General features: G+C 33.7%; 1 long non-coding RNA gene across 1 annotated transcript in view; it reads right to left on the reverse strand.

Moving 5' to 3' along the window:
• The window catches only part of LOC136841287 (uncharacterized), a 139,941-nt gene that overhangs the window by 82,378 nt on the left and 38,884 nt on the right, over positions 1-18,679 (reverse strand). Inside the window, exon 2 of the long non-coding RNA XR_010853874.1 lies at positions 13,366-13,418. This is a non-coding gene — a long non-coding RNA (uncharacterized lncRNA). The remainder of the gene's footprint in view (positions 1-13,365; positions 13,419-18,679) is intronic.

Here is an 18,679-nt window from a genome sequence, read left to right on the forward strand (position 1 = left end):
GAGAGAGAGAGAGAGAGAGAGAGAGAAAGTTAAGTATATCTTAGTTTAACCAGACCACTGAGCTGGTTAACAGCTCTCCTAGGGCTGGCCCGAAGGATTAGACTTATTTTTACGTGACTAAGAACCTACTGGTTACCTAGCAACGGGACCTACAGCTTATTGAGAGAGAGAGAGAGAGAGAGAGAGAGAGAGAGAGAGAGATTTCATGTCTTATTTACTACACAAGTGTCCCAGTTAGGTCAACCCATCAGGGCAACTCGGCTTCTGTATGAATGCAAATTTCTGCTTGTAAAGTTAAATATTTAGACTACTTGCACGTCCAAAGAATAGTTGATTCTGGTAACATACTGTATCTTATTATCTCATACAACTTCATAACCTATTGTACATATATGAGTATCTACTTTAACGCTGCACATCATTAAAAAAAAATATCTTTGCAGCGTTTCGCCTCATCTTTTTGAAAAAAAAAATGACCTTAACAAAAAGGGGAGAGAAGGGAAACATTGAGAAAATACTCTATAAAGAATATACTAGATCCGGGTTTTAATATGTTGAATCTCAAATCTCAACTAAAGAAACTACACGGTAAGTCAAATACAGGAGTAACAATTCAAAATTGCACATCAATTAAGTTATTAAAAACAAGATATTAATTAAAATTTTAAACAGATCAAACGTAAATAGCCAAAACGTCAAACTATAGTTCCATGCTGACAAAATTGTGCCATTATCCCAAATAATATTTCGCTCATGCAATGAATTTGCTCAATTGTTTCCTGGAAAGGCAAATATAGCTTCCACTTTCTTGTGAATGTATCGAACGCTACCTGTGGGCCCGATGTCACTTCTCCGAAAATATTAATATTCTTTATTTACCCAGCTGTTTCAAGCAAAAGATTGGCCTTAATTATCCTTCATTTTTTTTTATTGCATTACAAACACAAATGACGAATTGGCAATAACAACTTTTAACATAAAAAGTAAAATTAAATTCCCTAATATGTTACTAGTAATAAGAAACCAGTATGCATAACCACTAGACCTATGTAAATATAAATATAAACCCAAATATAAATATATATATATATATATATATATATATATATATATATATATATATATATATATATATATCTTCTTCTTCTTTTAACGTGCTTTTTTTCCCATTTTTGTATGGGAGTAAGCACGATGCCTTCTTTGAAGGACTTTTGATTTGGCTTTGGGGTAGACCTGTGGTCTCGATCAGCTGCCCCCTGCCTGACATCGCTTAGACCCCGGTAGCGTATGTTTCATGTATCATACCCGACCCAACGCCCTTCTTCCCAGCAGCGAGAAGTTATTGCGCGGGTATGGCGAGAGTTCGAGACGTGTGAGATGTTGTTATGTTTTTAGAAGGTGTTGTAGTGGCTTTGTTTTGTGTGTGTGTATTTAGTCTGTAACATCCATTTGCTTTTTAAGCAAACCTATCCGTTGATTACATATATAATCCCAGGATGTCTACACGGATAGCAAAGTGTCTGCCTCTCTGATCAGTCGGCTGCGGATTTGAACCCGCGCCACAGACCTCTACGAAGTCGAAGCTGCTGCTGTAACCGACTGAGCCATCGAGGCTCCTATATATATATATATATATATATATATATATATATATATATATATATATATATATATATTATATATTATATATATATATATATATATATATATATATATATATATATATATATATATATATATATATATATATATATATATATATATATATATATATCTTCTTCTTCTTATATATATATATGTGTGTGTGTGTGTGTGTGTGTGTGTGTGTGCGCGCGCGTGCATGAATATGCATTTATATAGGCTGAAACACATGTACGAAATCAACCTCAAGCTTAATCTCTCTCTCTCTCTCTCTCTCTCTCTCTCGATCAGTCGATGTATCTTTCCTAATATTAATCTGGAAACCTCTACCCGAAGCAGTTGACGCGCGCGCCATCCGTTCCCACCTGGACATGTCTACAGTGACCGAGACTCGGAATTTATCGAGTAAACAGAATTCCCTCCTGTAAACCTTCTCTAACACCTTCCTGCACTTTCAGGCTATGGAACACCTGCAAGGAACTGCAAAGTAACCAGCCACCATCCTCAGATCCCTTGTTGATCGTCCCTGGTTATCTGCCAATGTGAGTAAAAACTGCCATCTTGAAGACGGAAGGCCTGCCTTGTAGGTTGACCCAATGTGACCTCAGGTCAAAATGACCAATAATACATCGACCAGACCCAAAACCATCCCTGTACAGGTGCTTCAAAAGACAGTGACAGAACGACAGCAAGGCTGCTCTAAGAGCAAGAGCCCCTGCCAGCACATGGCTGGCTTAACCTAACAACAAACAACGACACTTGTTAATGAACTCTGAAATTCTCCAAGGCCTGAACTGCTACCGAAGTGCTCTAATGACCTAATCCATCAGTCCCTTTCCAGCATTATGCTAAGGAAACCCTGACAGTGTTTGTGTGTAAAGCTGGCAGTCATTGAATTTTTACTTCACTCCCGCAAATTTTGCTCCAAATGGCCTGACCTGGAATTCAGTGATTCGCCAGCACTGCCAAGGACCTGGTTTGAGAGAAGCCGAGATCGAACAGCTATAAGCCACCGTAACCATGCCGGGATCCCCCTAAATTATTGCTTAACCGATGCAGCTACTATGATGCCCGATGAATTTGAGTTCCTTTTCTGAAGGGAGAGCATGACGGTAGGAGAATAGTTGTCATCACAAGCCACGAAGCATACTGGGGATGTACAATGTTTGCTGGTTCCAAAATTAGCAAAGAATGTTTGCTATCACTCAAAGGAAATAACAATGCTTTTAACAATCATTGTAAAGACCAGAACCAGAGACTAGAAAACAACGCTTGCTGAATTTCATTACATTCATTTTCTGTACAGTTAACACGACAGATACAAAAAAACATATCAGTCAATGGTAATGTACAAATGTAATATGTTTTTATTTTAAATATTTTCCACTAAATATATATATATATATATATATATATATATATATATATATATATATATATATATATATATATATAAATATATATATATATATATATATATATATATATATATATATATATATATATATATTTTCAGAAAATGATGGCTGTCTTCTATATACATATATGTATATAAATATATATATATATATATATATATATATATATATATATATATATATATATTATATGTGTGTGTGTAAAACACCTTTAGTAAATTTGATTATTTTATTAGCTTATTCAGACTTTTTCTCCGTTCCAGTACGGTTGGTTTACTCATAAAAGCAATAAAGGACACCTTATTTATTCCACGTGACAGCTTTTAAATCTTCATCTCTGCAGCACAGCGTCTACATTCCGATACGTTTTGTCTCTGATTATACATCCTTCAGCTTAGTTTTCTTAACCAGGCAATAATTTGTACTGCTATTTATTTTAATGCTCGTGAATATCTTTAGACCACCATGAAGTGAATTATAGAATCCTTCAAGACAAAATATTTCATGGCATTCAAAACTCAAGACCACTTAAGGATAGGATGGAAAGATACACACAGATATACGTTATTCACCAGCGACAGAAATGTAACTAGAATTGCTATGCAAATTCTGTAATGAAAAGGCATAAATTATTTACTTTAATTAAACAACGATCAGTGTGATCCGTTGATTACGTTGAATAAATGCATAAAAATAATTAGAAATTTTACTTTTGCACTCAGAAACTTCTCACTAGTATGTATTTTCTCTGTCTACAATCAAATATTCACATTACTTATTCAGATAATGTTCAGAACCCAATATTCACAAAACTTATTCACATAATGTTCAGAATCAGCAACCTGACATCAATAGTCTTCAATCCCCACTCTGTATGGTTAATAATTTTTGCTATTTTTTCTCATAGGATTAACTACATCAAGTGTGCTTGGCGGTCGACAACATTAAAATCACTATTAAATTTTATAACTTTTGGTTTTCTGCCTAAGCCTTTACGTGAATAATTTGTTCATGAAGCGTGCAAGAGATCAGAGGAGCAAAGTGTGCATACTCTTGGTATTGTATATATTAGACCTTGCCTAAAAGGGAATTTCAGAAATTGAGGGCCGTCTTCTATGTATATATATATATATATATATATATATATATATATATATATATATATATATATATATATGTATATATGTATATATGTATATATATTGTATGTATATACATATATATATATATATATATATATATATATATAATCTTCTTTTTTCCTATTATGGTTTTTTCCATTTGTATATATATATATATATATATATATATATTATATTTTCCTATTAATGTGCTTTTTTATTTATATGGGATATATACTATATATATATATATATAAAATATATATATATATATATATATATATATATATATATATATATATGTATGTGCTTTTTCCCCATTTGTATGGGGGTAAGCTTTTGATATAGATATATATATATATATATATATATATATATATATATATATATATATATATATATATATATATATATATATATATATATATAAGACAGCCCTCAATTTCTGAAATTCCCTGTAATTTGACTGAGCTATTAGAGTGAGTAACATAGATCAATACTGTTATCTGGTAAAAGAAATCAGTGACTTCCATGTTTTTATCTAGCAATTTAAAAAGCAAGACAGCCATTGAAGACTAAACCAAGGATTAATATTCACAACACGGCAAAATTAATTAATAAAAATATCTCCACAAGACAGGTAAAGCTCACAAAAACTAATGATTTGCCCAGCCAGTAAACCGATTTTTCGTGTGACTGAAGAAATGAGGGATCATATAAGCTTCTCAAAAGTAAATTTGCAGTTAAGAAAACGATAAAAAATTTTATACGAGTTACGTGATGTAGTTACAGCCGAATTGTCTGTGGAAAGAACGAAAAGATCTGGTAGGACGGATCCACTTCACATCGAATAAGACCGTAAAATGAGTCTGTTAGGGTATAATTCCATTTCCACAGTTTGCACCATGCATTATTTTTAGCTAAATCTCTTTTAAAAGATTAAGAAACCACTGGACTACAATCAGAAGATGGAAATGATGCAAATAGAGTAGTATGTTCTGCATAGGCAACCAATTTATTTTGTCAATTAAAACGCAAGTCAAGTGCATTCAAACACGAATGGGCCAAGAAAACTACGCTGTGGAACACCAGGATTACATGCCTGTAATCATTATAGTGCCCATCAACACCCAATCTTTGCAAACTATTAGCTAAAAATACAGTAACAGACAAAAAAAAATGCTCATCCAATCCCCATCTCTCTGACTTCCAAATAGAACCTCACTATTTACAAGGTAAAAGACAGCATGAAGATCACTCACACGAAAATAACAGAAGGGCCTCAATTACCCCTAGGTCTTTTGCAAAAGCCAAACCTTAAGCCACGTAACCCTGGGCGTAGACATTCAGAACATTTTCATAAAGACGTTCAATTACTGAATGGTAATTAGCAGGGCGGGTGATACCATTCCTACATCTAGCCAATGGAGTAGCATTATCAATTTACTAAATTGTGCAAAAATAATTAACTAAAAATAGTAGAAAGGTTCAGAGCTAAGTAACCAGAAGTCATCATACAAAATAAAAGAAAATACGTTTATAAATATACAGTTACATTTATATATACATACGTATATATATATACACATTATATATACAGTATATTATATATATACACCTCTCTCTCTCTCTCTCTCTCTCTCTCTCTCTCTCTCTCTCTCTCTCTCTCCCTATATATATATATATATATATATATATATATATATATATATATATATATATATATATATATATATATATATATATATATATATATAATATAAATATATATATATATAATATAAATATATATATATATATATATATATATATATATATATATATATATATATATATATATATATCTATATTATATGATATATATTATATATATACTATTAATATTATATATATAATATATAATTATATTTCATATATATATTATGTATATATATGGAAATAGTAGGGGCCAAGCGTGTATGGATGTAAACCCACATTCACTGGAAAATACCATGCAAATATAGTGTCCCATCGTAACCCTAAAAATATTTGCTAAGGCAAAAGTGTGTGTGTGTCTATCCCACTTGGCACGAGCCTATTACGCCCAATAGTGGAGACGTCCATTGAAAGAGTGAGGGCTGACGTCAGAGGGAGGACTTTGGGATCGAACATATGGCTGCCATTTCCTCCTTGGGTACTAACTATACATCCATCATTTTCTACACCGTTATTAGTTTCAATAGAGGCCCCCAAATCCCAGCCGTAGCTAGTTTACGTGATACATCATGATTATAATCATGTTCTTCTGGCTAAGTTTGTTATACGAATTTGGTTTTTCCTCCATTACCTAATCCGTTTTCCTCCGTCAATGCAAATGATTATCATGAAGAATGATACCTGGTCTATCGGGAAGAGCTCTAATGCTAATCACGTTTCATTTGCAATATAAAAGTTGTCAGAGGTAGCACTATTTTTCTCATTTATAACAAGAAAACCACACCAATGGTAATCTTGACTGTTATAATTTTATAATCTCTAATAAGAGAAGTAATGATTTTTTTATCTCTCGTGGTAACATTTTCATTAACGATATGAAAGTTACCCAGCAGTTATGACGCTCCTCTGTTATAAAGAGAAAGTAATCCGGAAGTTAGCAGAGCTTACTTAAAATGACAAAGTAATCCCTAATGAAACGTCGATTGACAACTTATTAGAAAGTAATCTACGCTAATCATCGTGAAAATTTAATCCCAACAATCAAAATTAACCCTAACAACTCCGGTTTTCAGTAATAGTTATAAACATTAATGGTAGAAAATCTGTAATTTCCCCTCAGTAATGAGAATTCGTGCCTAACAGTGATCAAGAAAAATGCAACAAAATGAACAAGAACATTTCTAAATCATCAGAAATTAAAACCAGGAACTATTTTAATCATACCGCGACATCTTTTCCCCCACAAAGATGGAATCTTCTACAGGTTCAATGTCACCCAGCAAATTCACGTATGTGGCTATTTTTCAACGAGAAGGAAAACGGCAAATTCAAACAAGCACAAGTGAATAAACATCCTTTCACGGCATTAATATTATTGTTGATATTTTGAAATTATAATTCCATCATCTGGTTACAGTAACACATGTATAATGAACTGCAAATGTAAAATTAATATTATATTAGAACTGTCGCAGTAATCTTATTTTTTATTACCCGGAAACTTTCATATCGATTACGCTTCGCCCTAGTGATAATTCTGTATTTATAATGATCAGAGGGGGTTTCCGGAAGTGCCAATGACGACTATAACCACCAATGTATACTATGTTAATATGAACGAGCGACACTTATTTTCATGAATTAAGTTATGAAATAGGAGTGCATGAATCAGTAAAACTCAAAATACACATAATATGAATTGTATTATATATATATATATATATATATATATATATATATATATATATATATATATATATATATATATACATACATACATATACATAAAAATTAGCAATAAGTAGGTAAAATGCTTAATTTAACAAATGCCTAAAAATTTAAAAGAAACCAATGCACAATAACAGGAACGCGATAACGATATTGGGTGTGCCTAAGTAGCTTTGCCAGCCACATTATTCACATAATGTGCTTCCCATATCAAGAGAGAGAGAGAGAGAGAGAGAGAGAGAGAGAGAGAGAGAGAGAGAGAGAGAGAGAGACCTAATAAAAAACTCCAATACAGGAAGGTGAAATATGTCTTAAATGTCACTCTCGTAACTAGGCTACAAAGCATACTAGATAATACTGATCACAGCATTTTAATTCAATTTATTAATACTTAACATCACATACGAATACCCACATTTCAATTACTCTCTTGAACAGAGTTTAATATCTAGAGGAACTCAATATAGTGGGTAGGAGTTTTTGTGTATATACGTTTGTAAGATTTATACAACAAGGTGTAAAAGAAAAATTCCACGTGGCTGTAAAGACGTTATCACTAAGAGCAGTGTGGAGTGAAGTAAAAACATGGAAGATGAAACGAAATAAACGAAACCGAGGGACGATGGATGTGTAGAACGTGTCACTTTCTTTTTTCATTCCTAGGTCGAGGGTGAAAAACAGGGAACTTTTACCTTTTAGGTATGTCATCGGTCTTACAAAATGAAAATTAATGTTTGAAGAAAGTAACAAATTAAGTTAACCATCACGTGTGCGGGAGAAACTGCAAGAAATCCCATTAGATTAAAAAAAAAAGGCTGTACGAGTGGACATCTCATTTATATTGTGAAGATAATTATATAAAAGGAGAGAGAGAGAGAGAGAGAGAGAGAGAGAGAGAGAGAGAGAGAGAGAGAGAGAGAGAGAGAGAGAGAGAGAGAGTTGAAAAGACTCGAAAATAATTCTTTACCATAAACAGTATCAAGATAGGAACTGTACCACGTTGAAAGGGAAAACTTAAAAGGGTTATAATTAAGATGACGAGCGAGACCTTGGCAACAAACGAAATATGTAACTTGGGCCCGTCGAGTATGAAAGGAGTGGGAAAAGGAAAAGAATCACGAGGTGAAAAGAAACAGGTGACTGGATGGAGGAAATGAGTGAAAAGAAATACCGAATGATGGAATACAGTTCATGAGGAAATAAAAGAGGCATAGAATGATTGGATGAAGGGGTACTTGTACCAAAAAAAAAAAGGTCGAAATTGAAACAGGAAGGGAGCAAGTTAAGCAATAAAAAAAAAAAAAGACGGATGGCATGCGAAGAAGCAGCAAGACGAGAAGTAGGCAACAGGACAAGGGAAAAGGAAAGAAGAAGAAGGAGGAGGAGGAGGAGGAGGAGGAGGAGGAGGAGGAGGAGGAGGAGGAGGAGGAGGAGGAGGAGGAGGAAGAGCCATTAAGGATGGGGCGTTAGAAGTTGTTAATTTGTCTCCCGTTTCCCTGGTAATGGGTCTGGCTGTCTTGTTACTCCAGTTCTCCATTCGTCTTCTTTATTCACAACATTCCTTCTCCTCACACCGTCATTTATCCCCTTTATCTGTATGCCATGTCTTTCAGAAGAAAGAGCTTTAAAAGTTTCCAAGCATTTAACGACATTCGCCCTCTTTATTTTCTTTGTCAAAGCGCCGTCAATGAACTATCCGACCCCAATATTTTTTGGTAATTAATAGCAATCATCATCAGCACGCTTCCTTTCTATTCTTGTATTGTCAGACATTTAGTGAATGTGTCATACAAGATTCTATTGGGAACTTTTTCGAAAAAGAAGTAACTGATGCACGTAACATTCCTTGTTGACCAGGTTGAACATACGAAATCTATCAGCTGCATTTTGGATTAGAATCTTAGAACATTACCAAGCGTATCGATAAAAATTTACTAGTTAATATCACTTAGATAACAAAGAGGCTGCTGCATTAAAACCTTGCGCTCTTTCCTAGAAAATAATTGCAAAGAAGTCCCTATTAGCACATCATCACTATCATATGGTTCTTGCATTATATTAAGAGAAACGAAGAGAAAGCAACTACGCGTCACACAGGCACATTTCCTGGCATCGTTTTGCATCTTGATGTCTGAGTTTACCCAATGCGAACAAAAAGTGTGGGTTTATTTGGTAATTACAAACCTATACCTTCTAAAATATAATTACAATCATAAAAAAAGGTATCAGAAACCCCTATTCTCTGAAGTGAATATTATCAAAGAGGGATCAAACCACTTAACACCTGAATTTCGTGGCTTCCTAACTATAATAGTCCGTGTGAATGTAATATCTCAGTTCTACCGATCAGTCCTAACTATATTAAAATACTAAGCTGAAAGTAGTGGCCTTCCTACTCTGCAGACGTTATGCAACAATTTGCTTATAAAGTTTTATAGTCAGATTTCCCATTAACCCTAGATTAAAGATGGTGATGAGTAGAACAAAATTCGTAAATGGAACTGATGACACCTGTTTTCGTGCCAGTCAACAAAAACTATGCTAACATACACATCTGACATTATTCTATAATATATAAACTGATTAACCAAGAATACACGTCAAAAGTTTAATACAGCCTCCAGAGGATGTCGTGCAATTGAAACTCCAAAAGTTCAAGCGAAAATGCAATGCATTACTACCCTAATATTATTCTTCTTGCATTTTAACACTGTTTTATCGTTTTATCTATTTATTATTTTTCCCCCTTTTTCGATAAGTTGGATCTCTTCCTTCTGTATTTCACTTTACTTCCTCTTAATTCTTCCTAATGAGCACCATATTTTTTGGAAGACTGAATTTCAAGTCAATGGCCCCTGTGGGCTTGTTCCATATGAATACGTTTCGTCTATCCAATAATAATAATAATAATATTATAATAATAATAATAATAATAATAATAATAATAATAATAATAATAATAATAATAATAATACAATCATGCTGAAGAGATATATAAAAAAAAATAATGGCGCAACGTGGGCTTATAAAGTATGTAAAGTATCCATGCGATCTCTTCAGCAAAATTCGATAGCCTTAGTATTTACACAAAAATTATTATTTTATTAATAGGTAAGCAATTTAAGAATCCACTTGTCAACAAAAACGACTGAATTTACGTCATAGTGTCCTCGTCAACAATACTAATGCTATAAAACGTGAAAAATATTTTTATCAAGAGTAAAATTTTTAGAACAATACTTTAAAATATTCTGTCGATTCATGGTCATTACTCAATAATTCAATATCTACAATAAACAATGATTGGCATGCTGGTAACTTTTTCGCATATCAGTGAGTAGTTACTAAAGTTCAAATGGCTCAACGCATGTCCATCAATTTAAAACTTCGCGTAATATTCTGCCTGTGTTCTATAATGAATAAAATAAACCCATTAAACTCCAAGAAAGAAAGAACAGTACAGAGAAACCTACCTTTAGACTTAAAGAGAATAAATCAGTCTCTATAATTCCTTGGCCTACTAGACTTCGGAATCCCCTTGCTGCTTTTGTTTTCCTGGTTGGTTAATTCCCTTTTAAACTCTTCCCTTTACTTCTTTTCCCTTCAAGAAAGGACTATAATACTAATAAGTACAAAATGCGCCGAAGTTTCTTCGGCGCAATCGAGCTTTCTGTACAGTGTATAATGCTTTATGAACCTCGGCCCATGAAATTTTCAGCCACGGCCCGGTGGTGGTCTATCCTATAGCGGTGCCAGACGCAAGGTCATGGCTAACTTTAACCTTAAATACAATACAAACTACCGAGGCTAGAGGGCTGCAATTTGGTATGTTTGATGATTGGAGGGTGAATGATCAACATACCAATTTGCAGCCCTCTAGCCCCAGTAATTTTTAAGATCTGAGGACGACAAAAAGAGTGCGGACGGACGGACAGACAAAGCCACCTCAATAGTTTTCTTTTACAGAAAACTAAAAAAAAATCTAGCTGTACAAACCATCTACTTTCAAACATTCGAAAAAAAGGTAAAATATGACCTGAAAGTAAAAAAAAAAAAAAAAAACTTATTTCAAAAGCCTTACAAAGAACTGCAAAGCATAACTACTGGTAAATAATAAGTATTGATTCTCAAACATTATCCGCAACTTGAAATTACCCGTTGCCGCCTTTAGTTACTTTCTCATGCTTTAATGTGTACGACAATAATTTGAAATTTGACAGTTGATCGATTCATGAAAATATAATTTACAACCGTAACCAACTACAGTGAACAGGGGCTGGTTCCGAAGTTTAGTCAATGTTTAGGACTAGTAGCCACATATCAAATCATGGCTTACAGCAGTGGTTCTCAACCTTTTTTGGCTCATGCACCCTTTCATCATATGTCAGAATGTCTCCCCGCCCCCTTTCTAAAATGTCTGCCTCAAAAGGTGCATTCCAAATAATATGCAACAAAATACTAACAAGAAAACACAAGGTAGAGGAGAGAAAGTTCAGCGTGACCGTTCAGTAGTGCGGACCGCTGCGTTTTGTGTGATCCTAGAGCCAGTTTGAGGCTGCAAATCTGTCGTCACAATTCTCCCCCCGAAACTCGGAAATTGAATTCCCCCCCTGGCTGAGAACCACTGGCTTAGAGGTTTTAGGAAGTAGCAAAAAATAAAGCCAGAATTTTGGAGATTAATATCAAGAGAGCCTTAAGTGGAACAGTAGATACAATTTAGCTATTTTAGTCGGCGAGTTTTTTTATTTGGACAAACATGAAAAGCAACTATAAAAGTACCTTGAAAATATCAATCCTCATCAGAAATTTTAAATTCAGGTGATTGTCAATACTCTGAAATGTACTAAGGTGATTTTTTTTTCTTTTTGGTTAACACCTCCAAAGTGTTGGAACACCCACACAACGTGAGTGAACACTGAATTTGCACGGTAATTCCAGTCTTTTATAGCAATGCTTTATGGCTCTACAATATGCTTATTGCCAACCGTAATATAACCAGCGTTTTATGACGAAATCTTCAAAAAGGTACAAAGTAAACACAATAAAAAAGAACATATTCGTTTTAGTAAATATGGTCCCGAGAAGGCAAATATAATTTTCGAATATACCTACCATTGCGATTGAACTAATAATCAATGGAAAATGTCAGGGTATGGATTTAGTTATTCGCCCTTAAGTGCACGATGCCAAATTCATTTTATATATATATATATATATATATATATATATATATATATATATATATATATATATATATATATATATGTGTGTGTATTTATATATATATATATATATATATATATATATATATATATATATATATATGTAAATATATTATGTAAAGAATAGGCTAAGGTCCTTTATTAATTGCATTAATGCACAGAACAATTGTGCAAGTGATAAAGAGTGTGTGTGTAATATATATATATATATATATATATATATATATATATATATATATATATACATATATATATATATATACATATATATATATTCATATATATATATATACATATATATATATATATACATATATATATATATATATACATATATATATTCATATATATTCATATATATATATATATATATATATATATATATATATATATATATATATATAAACAAAATATAAAGTACCTTAAATACTTTTCGCGTAACCAGATGCATTACACAGACATAGAACATAGTGCCGAACAAAGCAATGTTGATGCTTGACTAGTGTAATGTTAAAAGGGACATTTAAAATTTTAACCTACCGGTGAAGTTGAAGCAGCGATCATAGCAGGGCCCAGGTCTAAAGTCCCTCCATCTAAAAAGGAAAAAGAGAAATGTATCAGTAAAATACTGGTGTAGTCATATGAGGCACTTCACACTCACCTCTATAATGTTACTCTGAAGACATTTTGCTCCTGTAAATTCTTCATAAAGTATTTCTCTGATGCTGTTTGGAGTTGCTGTTTTTTGTTGTTTTTTTTTTTTTTTTTGAACTGCAATTCCAGACACATCTCTCATGAGCTGTTGTCCTCGTTTTTGTACAAGTCGGCAATTTGCTCTGTGGAAGACTGCTGTCAATGTAATGCCCAGTTCAGTATAGGAGGATAATAATAGTCAACTTCAAGTACATGTTTTTACTGTTAAAAGAATAAAGTTGCCTATCAATATCACCTAACTCTTGGACATGATTACTACCGCAAACACTAAAGCCAAACGGAAAATTTACGAGGAAACTATCCGCCTCATGTGGCCCGCAGATTCTCTGTCAGGTTAGGGTGCGGCTACCGCAACCATACACCGCGTTCTTCGTTTTCTTCCTCTATTCCCCGTTTGGATTCGAAACTTACTTTACCAAACATTCCGAAAGCGAGAGGATACCGAGAAGTTAAGAGCTTTTATAAAGCTTGCATTAAATTTAATTAATACATTCTGATGTTATTGTTATGGGAATAATTAAGAGCAAATCAGTTAAAATGCCGCAAACTGGTGGGGGGCTAGTGAACTAAAGGGAAGACTGTTAATTGACTCGTAAACAGATGAAAATATAATCAAATGCATATTAAACATGGCAACAGTAAACGCTGTTTTATATACTTTTTTTGTCTAAACTATACTAAACTATAACTATATCGAATTTAGAATTTATGTTACAGTAAAAACAGAATGACACAAGACTGGGTCAAACGAGTGTTGACTTAAGAGTTACGATGTTTCAGATGCTTTATTGAAAACAATGATTCGATACAGGTGAATTATCATTATCGGGTAAACGGATTACGAAACAGTAATCTTCATTGTCTCATGATTTTACTTGATCAAAGATACAAAGCATTCCACAAAATTACCTCGTGCTAGAAGGCCTGTGATTAGCGATAAACCCCTCACAGACATAAATGTCAATTACCGTGCTTTGAATTTCATAAAATTGTATCGCTTACAGAATAATGCTATCTCTCTGGTGATACGCACTACGCAAAACTGGGTCAATGCAACAGTTTATAATGGGTGCTATAACGTAATAGGAAAGCAGTTATCAATGTTAACGGGTTGGCAGTAGTCTTTGTTTCTTTGCGAATAAGTAATGAAAATCAAAATTAAGAGATTGTCAATCGAATTACATGATGTTATCATATGACAAAGCCAAGGTCACATCGTTTGCGAGCCAAAACACTGACTGACAGAGTTTTAAAAGTCCGGAGTAAGTAACAAAAAGTTACAATGGGAAAGGAAGAGCAAAACATTTGATCACGGCTAACCTCTAAAAATTAATTGAACTAGTTATCCCCACCTTCATGACAGACCTCTGAGGTGAAAAGTCAAAGCCCCCAGGTGACAAATGGGTCTACCCATCTGCCTCTGCTGTTGTCGCTTTTCTCTCTCTCACTCTTACACGCCCTCTAATCGAGTTTGGTGGTCTGCTCTCAGTCCAGCTCATGGTGCGGCGCACACGGGCCATGTATCAAGTTGGTAACTAAGGTGTGCGTTTCCCTTTGCTTTTTCATTATCAAACCTATTATAAACCAAATAAAAATACAAACGAGGTATGTACCGCTTTCTAATTCCTCCACTACCCTAAAACTCATGATTCCCACTCCCAAGTGGATAACTGGCCCTTCTGTCCATCTGATCTGAAATATTCGATTTTTCAAAACCTGGTTTAATTTAAGGCTAGATTCACCTTTCACAGACGACTTACATTCTCATACATAAATACCAAAATTTACAGACAATACTAATCCTAGGAGTAGCTACCTTATTAACAGTACAGTGATATTCTAGTATACCTCATTAACAGCACACTGACATTCTAGTATACCTCATTAACAGCACATTGACATCCAAGTATGAATACGCTAGTTTTCTTAGAAATTAAAATCTAGCCGCCTTTGATTCAACAGGATTTTAAGTAATTTTTTTTTTTTTTTTTTTGGCAAACACTAACATTCCAGACCACATGAAGCACAACAGACCCAGTGGCTCAGCTGGGAGACAGCCGCATCAGTCTCGACTTAATGGATAAAGTAGCAAGAAGACAGACCCAATTGCTACTTCAACATTTTTGTAAATTTTTTTTTATTAAAGCAGCCGAAAGAGAAATGCCTGATTTAAAGAAATTACAACTGATTACGATCTCTTGTTTAATTTACCCATACTTATGCATTAGATAAACATCCAGGAAGAAGTGGGGGAGGGGGCAGGAGCTGCTCTAGGCGTTAATTTTAATTTGGTACTTAGTTCGAAACTTTTCGACAAGATGTGTTCAATATACAATATTCCATACCAAATTCATTAAGCTTGCAGGAGAATCAGATGGCAAATCTTAATATGTCAGATTTCGATCTTAACGTGTGCATATGAGAAAAAATGTATAGAGGAATCGACCTATTGGCACATTCCACCTTCTTGAACTAGAGTTCCATTTTTCTGTAAGATCTTGCAACTTCAATTATGAACTCCAAAATCAAGGACCTTGAAGGATATAACAAAGCAAAAGATATCAATCTAAAAAGACAGAATGAAATTAAAGTACTCAAAATAAGTTACAAGAAAAATAAATATTTTTTGGAATGGCAGTAACTTCCAACAAATTATTAACAACATTAAAAATAGTACAGTACATAAAATAAGGAACATTAATTCGAAAGGAAAGGAAAGAACTAAAAGATTTGTATAAAACAACAGAAGAAACGGAATATATTAAAATAATAATTACAAAATACCAGCAGTGAGAATAAAGAAAAAGTTTGAAGCACAAAATAGAATTTTGAAAACACAAGACAAAAAGCACAATGAAGCAAATGTCGCCATTTCCAAAGAACTGAACAAATTATGGATTTTGAGATAACATTGTATAGTTTTTCAGTCCTCTTCAAATAACTTTCATTCATGAATTATTACATTAGAATGTGTTTGCGTATTCATTAGAAAAAACTGAGACAAAAAAAAATATAAAAAAAGAGATAAATTACAAAACTGCAGCAACCTCCAAAAGTAAAAGAAATGGGATAATTCACATCAAAATGCACTCTAGTCTTTCTTAAACAGCCAGACTAAAAAATAACAGTGAATTTTCGTTGAAGCAACTTGGCGGAAAGATGTTTTCCTTTCTCTGTGTACAAAATCTCCCTTTTTCCGTTTTTTCGAGATAGAGAGAAAACTTATAATCGTGCACTGTTGAGTACTGTCGGATTCGCACTTAAGCGCCCATAAAAGTGATGAATGGAGCTCCTAGTGGAACTCCAAGAGGCGGCGTTAAGAGGAGCATACATTATCATTGTGTAAATTCGTTGTAAATATGTTCGGGGTTTGCTACGAAATTTTATTACGCATTGCGTTACTTGAATTAAATTGAACTTTCCACCATCTAAATCTTCGCAGTGTACAAAGATCCTCCAAGAAAATACGAAGGGGATGTTTTCTCTTGCTTGGCTGACTCTCCATGGTACAAATTGCTTCGAAGACATTAACATAATTTCGGCCAAATATACGAGGAAAGCATCTCGCGAGACCTCCGATGAAATGGCCGATAAAGGGACACACACGCGCTGCTTCCAACCGAAAGACTAACGACCGTGAGGAGATCTGTCATAACTGTTGGTGGAAGTGACTCGTTTTATTTCTTGTAGTGATTTACCCCTCGTGAGAATGAACTCTTTCACCTCAGTGGACGGAGTACAAATGCCGATTAATATGACACATTCTCGTTCACCTATCAGGCAATGACGAAGTTAACATAATTCAGACTTATCAGTATTTTCTAATGAATACTCAAAAACATTCTAATGTGATAATCCATGAAGGAAAGTTATTTGAAGAGGGATGAAAAACTTTTCAGTGTTATCTCAATATTCATAATTTGTTCAGTTCTAAGGAATTGGCGACATTTGCTACATTGAGCTTTCCAAAGATTTTAACTAGGTATGGTTACATGTGCCAGCAATTCAATTTAATAACATCGTTTTTAGTGGTCATTCTTTATTCGTTAAGTAATAAATATACATTAAGTCATAATAGCAGGTAAAGAAATAACAGTGATATTATAAATACTAACAATTATGATGCACGAAAGGAAAAAGATTCTGATTACTGCATTTACCTGATCTTTTATTTTTCCACTCTTGCTGAACTAACACCAACCTGTTAGGCAGAGAAATCATAAACGAAATTCTACCTAAATTCTATCTCACATTTTCCAGTCCATTTGTACTAGATTAATGCCATTATCTACCACCACAAAGAGGCACGTTGTGCTTTTTTTTCAGAAAATTTCTGTAAATATATGAAAATACCCGTATATCTAACTGGCTTTCAGTTTCCACGGAGCCATTTTAAAGTATATCCAAAAGGAGGACTCTTATTTGTTTAAAATGAGTGCCACAGTAATTTCTAATCATCAAGCTGAAACAAATTAAAATTGTTATTATTTATTCCTAATTGGTACTACTGAAAAAAAAATAATACCAAAGTCATTAAGAGATCAAGTAGCCATGTGAAATAACAAAAGGATCAGCCCATTATTTTCTCTCCTACTGTTATTCATTATTGCTTTCCCTACTTTAGTTCCTTCACATGAACAACTACTTTAAATTACAAAAGATGAGCACGGGAGTCAGTTAACAAATATATCTAAAAACTACCTGACAAGCTCCCTCAATGAAATCAAAATATAGCACTGAAGAGCAAGACACTTCAGAGGAGAACGCTTAATAACCCACATCATTCTTCAGCCTAAGCAAAGAAAGAGCCAGAGGGGCCCCAAGCAAACATTTTAAAACTACCTGGCAGCTGTTACTCACTTGTACCAAAATCACTGAAGAAGTGGACTTCCAAAAAGTCACAAACTATCTCAAAATATGACAAAGGTCAAGCGCAAAAGACCTGAAACGAAATCTTTAAATGCCTCATCCATAAAACAGAAGCAACTGAAGTCTGTTATTTTAACAGTGAATCATTTTCTGAATATGCAAAACAAACTTACACTGAGTTCCGATATAAAGGGAAAAAATGTAAAATTTATTTTTCAGAGCGGGAATGCTTAAATATGAAAGTCCTCAACTTAACAAATGGTCCCATTCC

Source organism: Macrobrachium rosenbergii, chromosome 8 (genome assembly GCF_040412425.1).
Source record: "Macrobrachium rosenbergii isolate ZJJX-2024 chromosome 8, ASM4041242v1, whole genome shotgun sequence".
In the NCBI taxonomy this organism is placed as follows: domain Eukaryota; kingdom Metazoa; phylum Arthropoda; class Malacostraca; order Decapoda; family Palaemonidae; genus Macrobrachium; species Macrobrachium rosenbergii.